The sequence below is a fragment of the Narcine bancroftii genome, chromosome 1 (genome assembly GCF_036971445.1).
Source record: "Narcine bancroftii isolate sNarBan1 chromosome 1, sNarBan1.hap1, whole genome shotgun sequence".
Lineage (NCBI taxonomy): Eukaryota > Metazoa > Chordata > Chondrichthyes > Torpediniformes > Narcinidae > Narcine > Narcine bancroftii.
The window spans coordinates 443,608,117-443,616,885 of record NC_091469.1 but is presented as its reverse complement, the minus strand read 5'-3'; positions in this window follow the sequence as shown (position 1 = coordinate 443,616,885).

Below are 8,769 nucleotides of genomic sequence, written 5' to 3'. Positions count from 1 at the left end.
AATACGTTATAATGCCTTGCGAACTTACAAGTATGAGAAAATGATTCAAAGATTGAAACAGGAACAACAGAGGATGAGCAGTGCCATATTAGAGGTGTAAAGAATTATGAGGGACATAGATAGAGACGACAATCATCATTTTTTTTTTTTGCCCAGGGGTGCCAATGGCCAATGCCAGTGATGAGTGGAGAAAAGTTCAGGGGAGACATCAGAGATAGGCTATTTATACTGAATGCATTGCCTGGAATGCATTGCTGGGGTGGGGCGTGTTGGGGATGTGGTTAAGGATGATATAATAGGGACTCTTAGGTAGACAAATGGATGTAAGTAAAGTGGAGTGTTATAGACTGTGATGGAGGGAAGAGTTAGATTGATTAATATAGGTCGCATAATATTGTGTGCACCAGAGGCCCTACTGTCCTGTAATATTCTACATATGTTAATGTTATTTTATAGGTACAAGGGTCATGGATGTCTCGGAGTGGCTGCAAGCCATTCTGAAAAGGGAGATTGATCAGTCAACTGTTATGGTGCATGTAGGTACCAACGATATAAGAAAAAAGTGGGATAAGGTCCTCCAAGTTGAATTTATGGAGTTAGGAGATACAAATGACATCAAAAGGGAGTAATCTTAGCATTCCTACCTATGTCATATGCTGGTCAGAATGGGAATAGTGCTGCTAGGGTCGAGGAGGGAAGCAATGCGGAGACCAAGGCAAAAATTGGAAAAGAGTAAAGGACAAGTGGAGTACAGAGACTTCTATTGCAAAAAAACACAGATTACCAGATTCTAAAAGGACAATGGGTGTAAGGGCACTTTATCTCAAAGTCTGTAGCATTCAAAGCCAAGTCAATGAACTTGTGGCAAAAATCAGTGTAAACGGTATGGCATCATGACCATTACAAACACGTGGTTACAGGGTTAGGGTTAATGGGGGGGGGGGGGAATCACTAGTATTCTATTGGCCATCAGATAATAACATTACAGGGCCACAGGCAATAAACCAAGAAATATCTGATGGATGTAAGAGTGGAATGGCAGTTGTCATGGGGCACAAAATTGGATGAATCAAGTTGATCAAGACAGTCTTAGGAGTTCATACAATGCATCTGTGATAGTTTTCTTCGCAGCATGTTACTGAACCTACAAGGGGTACATGCTATCTTCAATGTGCAATGAGACAGGTAAAATGACCGATCTTGTAGTTAGGGGTGTTCTCAGAAAGATGATTGAATATCTTGCACAAAGTGAGGGAAACTACAATGAGATGAAGGAAGGGTTGGCTGGCATAGGCTGAAGACTACAAACCAAATAGTAGCACAGTTGAGGAACAGAAGAAGACTTTCAAGGAAATTTTTCACACTGCTCAATAGAATATATTCCAGTTAATAGCAAGGAGAGTAAGGGTCGAGAGAGCCAGCCTTGGATGACTTAGGAAATAACTATTTTTAGATTTTAGGCATGTAACACGACAACAGGCTACTTTGGCCCATGAGTCCGTGCTGCCCAATTTACATCTGACTAACCTACACTGCCGGCACGTTTCGAATGGTGGGAGGAAACTGGAGTCCCCAGGGAAAACTCACGCAGACAAGGAGAAAATGTCAAATTCCTTACAGACAGCTTAAGATTCGAACCCCATTGCTTATTGCTGGTTCTGTAAAGGCATTGCGCTAACCGCTACGCCATCAGTGCCACCCCAAAGCATAAAGGAAGACTCCAAATTAAAGACATGCATAAAAAGTCACCAAGAGTAATGTGAAGCTAGAAGACTGGGAACATTTTAAAAAGCACCAAAATCATAAGACCATCAGGCTTAGGAGCAGAAATAGGCCATTCTGCCCAACCATTTAATCATGAGCTTATCCATTTTCCCATTCAGCCCCACTGCCCAGCCTTCTCCCCATGACAATTAAGTAAACAATAAAAGGAAAGATAGGTTATGAAAGTAAACTTGCATAAAATATAAAGTTTTTATAATTATATAAAGTGGAAAAGAGAGGGTATTAATATTGTGTAATACAGAAATGACTGAGGCCTTGAACGACCATGTCTAACATGCCAAAGAGAAATATTAAGCATGTGATATGGAGGTGAAGACTTCAACACAATTGCTATCACTAACGAGGTTGAGCTGAGTAGGTCTAAAAGTAGATAAGTCCCCTGGCTCTAATGGAATGCATCCCAGTATATGGAAAGAAATGTCAGAAGTTATACAGTAGTAGAAGCGTTGGTGATAATTTACCAAAATTCTCTGGACTCTGGGCAGGTCATGCTAGAATGGAGGACAGTAAATATCACACCACTGTTTTAAAAAGGATGCAGGCATAAGGCAGGTAACTTTCAGCCAGTTAGCTTAATGTCTGTAGTGGAGAAAATATATGATGGTATCATTAAGGAAGAAATAGCAAGGCATCTGGATAGAAATAGTTCCACCAGGCAGACTCAGCATAGATTCATGAAGGGCAGGACCTGTTTTGCAAATTTACTGGTGTTCTTTAAGGATGCAATAAGTGCAGTGGATAATGGGGAATAGTTGGATGTTGTGTACTTGGATTTGTGGAAGATGTTTGATTATGGTGCTGCATGAAAGACTTATCCATAAGATAAGGATGTATAGAATTGGGAGTAATGTCAGCCAGGTTAGAGGATGGGTTAACTAATGGAAGGCAGAGAGTTGGGATAATTGGGTGTTTCTCTGACTAGGAATCAATAGACAATAGACAATAGACAATAGGAGCTGGAGTAGGCCATTTGGCCTGTCGGCCAGGCAAGGAGGGGAGTTGAGCAGGAGCTGGTGCTGAGCCCACAACTATTCACATGTACATTAACATTTTGGAGAGGGTGACTGAGTGTAACATATCTAAGATTTATGATGACGCTAAAGTGAGTGGAAAAGGAAGTAGTGTAGACTATTTGGAGAGTCTGCAGTGAGATATAGATAGGTTAAGTGAGTGGGGAAGGGTCTGGTAAATAGAGTACAGCATTGGTATATGTGCGGTCATTCACTTTTCGCAGTATGCCGAGGGACTTGGGAATACATGAATTGTAAAAGTTTAGTTTTCAGGTGTAACAGGTAATCAAGGAGGCAAATGAAATGTTGGCCTTCATTGCTAGAGGGATTGAACTGTACAGGGTACTGGTGAAGCTGCACGGTGTACTACATGCAATTCTGATTTCTTCACTTGAGAAAGGATACAATGGTTTTGGAGGTGGTGCAGAGAAGGTTCCCCAAGATAAGGGATAACTTATGAAGAGAAATTGAATCATCTGGGATTATACTTGCTGTAATTCAGGAAAAAAAACTAGAAGGAATCTTATGGAAATATATGATTATGAAAGGATTAGATAAGGTAGATGCAAGAAAATTGTTTTCATTGGTAGGTGAACATAAAACTAGGGGACATAACCTCACAATTTAAAGCAGGGTTGGATATATTTTTGCACAGTAAGGGAATTAAGTTTGATGGGGAAAAGGCAGGTAATTAGAGGTGAGACCGTGGCCAGATCAGCTATGATCATTAAATGCCAGAGCAGGCTTGATAGGCCAAAAGGCCTCCTCTTGCTCCTATTGCTTATGTTCTTATGATCTCTGCTGTTGTCTATTACAGGCTGCAACAAATGATAAACAACTGCCTAGATGTAGATTGGGTCCCAGGTTCATTACACTCTGGATTGACCTCCTTGGCCATCACCTCCCACAATGGCAGTTTTCTCTGTCATAGGTGGTTTTCTGGATTACAAAGCACACAGATACTCTCTTCTGGAGGCTACATCTACAATAAGAATCTTGAGAGCTGTGTTGGAAAAATGGAGTACTTGCTCCCATATCTCTCTTACTATTATTTTCATCTGAAGGTTTCACCCTAATTAGTCAAACAACACTGCCATTAGATCATACAGGGGAAAGAATTCCTGGTGATAATTCAAGTTCAAATTTATCTCCAGAGTACATACAATGCATCACATACATCCCTGAGATTCTTTTCCATATTGTGCAAAATAAGAGTCCTTAAACAAGTCTCTGTTTGGGTCTGTTGTTTAGGAGTCTGATGATGGAGCAATAGCATCTGTTCCTGAACTTGGTGGTATGAGTCTTGTGGCACTCGTACTTCTTTCCTGATGGCAGCAGTAAAAACAGAGAATGTCCTTCCTGTTCTTCCATGCTGATGTGAATAGCCACCGATTACACACAGAGGTCTGTCCCAGAGGATCAGAGCCTACAGGGGCACCAGGACAATGAACACTGGCCCAAGCATATGGACACGTTAACAAGTGGTTCCTAGCATGAATCTTACATAGAATGGGATTGCAAAACTGATCAGGAGGGCCACAGGAGTTTTCACTTCTATTGGACACCTCTTTAATGAACATTATCTTAGATATGAGGTTTAACCTTCCCCCCACCCCACCCCCACCCTTTTGTGTATCATACATATAATAATGTTCATCGTGGTTTCAAAACAGTGAAGTTATTACAGTTTTTTTCCTTGGTGCATGTTCAGATGCAGTAAATCAGTTTCCCATGCGATATTGAACATAGTAGACAGCAGCTGTCTCTGCCTTCTCTCTCCCCTTCCTCCCACCTAGCTCCAACTGCCCACTTGTGTCACTTTCCTTTTCTTCTCTTTTTTTATATCCATTTCTGTTTGTCTGCTAGGAATCATCTCCTGCCTCTGTCTTCCGATTCCACCCCCTCTCCCTCTCCCACCTTGTGTCTTCCATCTGGCAAACCTTCGCCCCATGCCACTGTCCCTTGTTTGACCCCTCACCCTCTCCTCTTTACACTAGCATTCTTTCCACTTCACATTAAGTCTCAATAAAGGGTCTTGACTCCAAATGTGGACTCCATTTCCCTCCACAGATGCTACTTGACCTACTGAGTTCCTCCAGTAATTCATTTTACTTTTTGTTCCAGATTCCAACATCTGCAGTCTCTTTTGCTATTTATGGTGAGTATCTTTCATGCGCTTTAGCAAACTTAAAGAAAGAAAATACCTTGCCAAGAACACTGCTTCAGTCTCAGGGGTCCTAACTGAATATTGCCTAGAGGCTCAGACTCAAGATTTTTGTCTTTAACAGCTGTTCAGATGGTATGGTCCTGAAGACATTTCAAGGCACTATATTAAACAAGATTTTGGCATTCAGCAGAATGAATGGAAATAGATAGGAAGAATAAAAATGTCATCTGGTTCAGTGAACAAAACTGTTCTAAAGGTTAGCCATGAAGCTAACATATTGGCACAGTACCAGCAAAGCATAACATTGCCTCCAGACACACAGTTTCTTAGCTGGAGTCTGAATTCAGAGCTCCAGCAGCCTCCAGTCCTTGAATAACAGATGTAAAGAACAAGGATAATGCAGTACAAGAATAGGCTGTTATGCTATGATTGGCTGCTTCTGGCTGAACACGCCTCCCAAGACTGAACCTACCCATAGCCATTTGCATGCTTCCCATTCCACTCTGCCTTGATCAGTCAATGAGGTTGATGGCTGTTCCAGTCTATAGTTAATAAAAGCCTATTGGTTTCACATCAGTCTTTTGTGATTATTGATGGTGCATCACCCACAATGTCTTTGCTGTACACAATGCCAAATTAATCTAAATCTCCTCTCTCTGCCCAACATTCATATCCCTCCATCTCTGCATATTCATGTATCTGTCTATAAGCCTCTTAATGGCTACTATCATATCTGCAATTCCTTTTATACAAGTAATGACTGGAGTCTGATCCAAGTTCTAGGATTTTCTGCTTTTATTTCATAACTCTCTCAAAATGTTGAAATTCAAGAGAACAGCCGAACTCTCAGCATTGGTGTAAACTTTGTTTGTCTACTTCAAGTAAAAACACAATGTTGGAGAAACTCAGCAGGTCAAACAGCATACTTTATATAGCAAAGATAAACATACATAGCCAATGTTTTAGGCATGAGCCCTTCATCAAGGTATGAGAAAAATGTAGGCAGGTGCCTGAACAAAATGGTGGTGAGGGCCAGGTGGAGGAGCACAGGCAGGAAGTAATAGTGGATAAGGGAGGGAGGGAAGGAGGAAGGGTACATCAGCAAACAGAAGGAAGGGAATTGGCTTTATGAATGGAGAAGGAAGGGGTTGAGAGCTGGAGGAAAGAAGACAGCGAAAGAGAAGAGAGGAGAATGGGGAGTAGGCTAGCAGAAACCGGCGAAACCAATGTTAATGCCGGCCTGTTGGAGAGTGACTGGACAGAATATTAGCTGTTGCCTTTCCAATTCATACGTGGCTTTGGTTTGGCAGTGCATAAGGCCATGGATTGTGCCATGGACAGCATGGGAGAGGGGCGCAGAATTGAAATGGTTGGCCACTGGGAGATCCCTGCCATTGATGCAGACAGAGCAAAGATGTCCAGTGAAGAGATCTCCCAGTCTGTGCCCAGTCTATTCAATGTAGAGCAAGCCACACCGGGAGTTCCAGATGCATTAGATGACTCTACAGATTCACAAGTGAAGTGATGTCTATTTCAAGCTTTTTTTCCCCCTTCCCTTGGTTTTGACGTTAACTTAGTTCTGGAGTGGCTGTTAAGCCCACAGCAGAAATTGCACAGATACTTCCCCAGGTGGAATAAGAGGTGCCGAATGGGATGGATAAGTACATAGCTTGTGAGGCGGTGCATTCCTTCTGCCATTATCGTTATGCTTCAGTTGTGTGAATGTGCGAGCATATTCCTCAAATCCAATCTGAATGCTCCTTTTCCAATTGACCATGAGTTCTAAGGAGACGGTGGGGATGCTGGATTTTTTTTTGAGGAAGCTTTGAAAACACCATTGTTATTTTCCTTTTTCCTGCTCTTTTCCCTTTCTAGATATTTTATCTTCCCATGACAGAATTCAAAAAAGAGTGACTGGCTTAGAAGTCTGGTGCCAGACATGTGAATAATGTAGTCTGCCAGAAGGAACTGACAGGGTATAATTAGGGCTTTTATGCAGTGAAGGTAAAAAAAAAATGCAACCTCCTTGTTTGCTGGATTGAAATCACTCTCGGCCGAAGTGAGGACTTCGCTTCCAGTTTTAGCATGGAACCTACACTGTCAATACAGATACAATAACAGCATTGCATATTCAGGTCACAGCCACTTTTGCTTCAGTGGAGTCCAGGTGTCAGAAAGATAAGAGACTAAAATACGATTAGTGTTAATGATGGATGCCTAGAAGAGGGAGCATACTTTCTCCATTGGAGCACCAGATCAGGATATATGTTCATGTTCAGATTTATTGTCAGACTACACACATGTCATCAAATACAACCCTGAGTTTCTTTTTCCTGTTGATGAGGCAGAATTTCCACATATTGGTAGTGCAAAAAACTGTATTCAAGAAGATATGTATACATGTAATCAAATAAAGAAATGTAAACAAACTGACTGCAATGCAGAGAGGAAAAAAATCAATAAAGTGCAAAGTAAGAGTCCTTAAATGGGCCCCTGTTGAGTTTGTCATTGAAGAGTCTGATGGCGGAGGGGTAGCAATTGCTCCTGAACCTGGTGGTGAGAGTCTTGTGGTACCTCTACCTCTTTCCTGATGGCAGCAGCGAGAACAGAGCGTGTGCTGGGTGGTGCAGTGTTGTTTATTTGTGAAGAAATGACAATTAACACCAACTATTGTGCATGTTTCTTATGACATCGGCTGACATAGTTCAGATATCCTTCAGTAGTTTTGGAGGATTTTTCTCCAGTTTCCCTCCAGTCTCTAGAGATGTTCTTGGTGGTTCAAGAAGTGATTCAGAAGCAAAGAGATGAGCAGATCGTGAATTTTCTGCTAGGTTTGAGACTTAATTTTCAAACCCCAGATTTTGCAATTGACTAAATAAGTTTGGCACTCAGAACATGATGGTAAATGTCATCTTTGCCCATCTTTGCTGAGTGATGGCTCCCAAGTTATAGGGAGTGGTCCATATTTTCCAAGGTCTCTCAGTGAGGTGTGTGGTCAGTGTGGTGCTGTACAACAGAGGACAGAAAGAGGATCTTCGTTTTGGGAATCATAAAGCAAACTGTTGGTGGAACTCAGGAGCACCATCTGCAGAGGGAAAGAAATTGCAGTGCATCTGGTTGGAGATTGAAGAGGGCAGATAGAGTGCATAGAGGAGGAGGGTTGAGAGACAAAAGTGGGTGATGGGTGCTGGTGGAGGCCATTTTGGATAGGGAATAAAAATAGGAGGGCTATAGATGGATTGGAAGAAGAGTGAGAAGGGAATACAGAAGGTAAAGATGACCTGAAATTGGAAACTGAAACTTTAAAGTTCATAACATTGTGTTGTTGATTAGCTGCACACAGGCAGACTATGACGTGTTGTTTTTCTTGGTGTTAGGGCTTATCTTGGCAGCGGAGAAGGCTAAGGACAGACAAGTTGAATAGATATGCAGCACGAAGCTTGGGTTAGCCATTGTGGACAGAGAGCAGATGCTCCGCAAACCTGAACCTCTTCTGCTTTTGGTCTGCACTGAATGTAGTGGTCATGTTTGAAAGATACTGTATGCCGTGAATCTTTGCCTCACATGGAAGGGTTGTTCAGGTCCCTGATTAGAGTTGAGGAATGTGGTGCAGGCACAAGTGTTGTACCCCCTGCATTTGCAGGAAAAGTGCCAAGGGTCAGGGAGAGATGGGCAGGGAGGGATGACTGGACAAAGGAATCATGGAGTAGAGTTTAATCTGAGTGTTCCAGATGCAACCCACATCGCAGAGATGTTCTGGTGAATTAATTAGTTAATTTAGGATCAAGATAAGGAAACTGAGGAAGG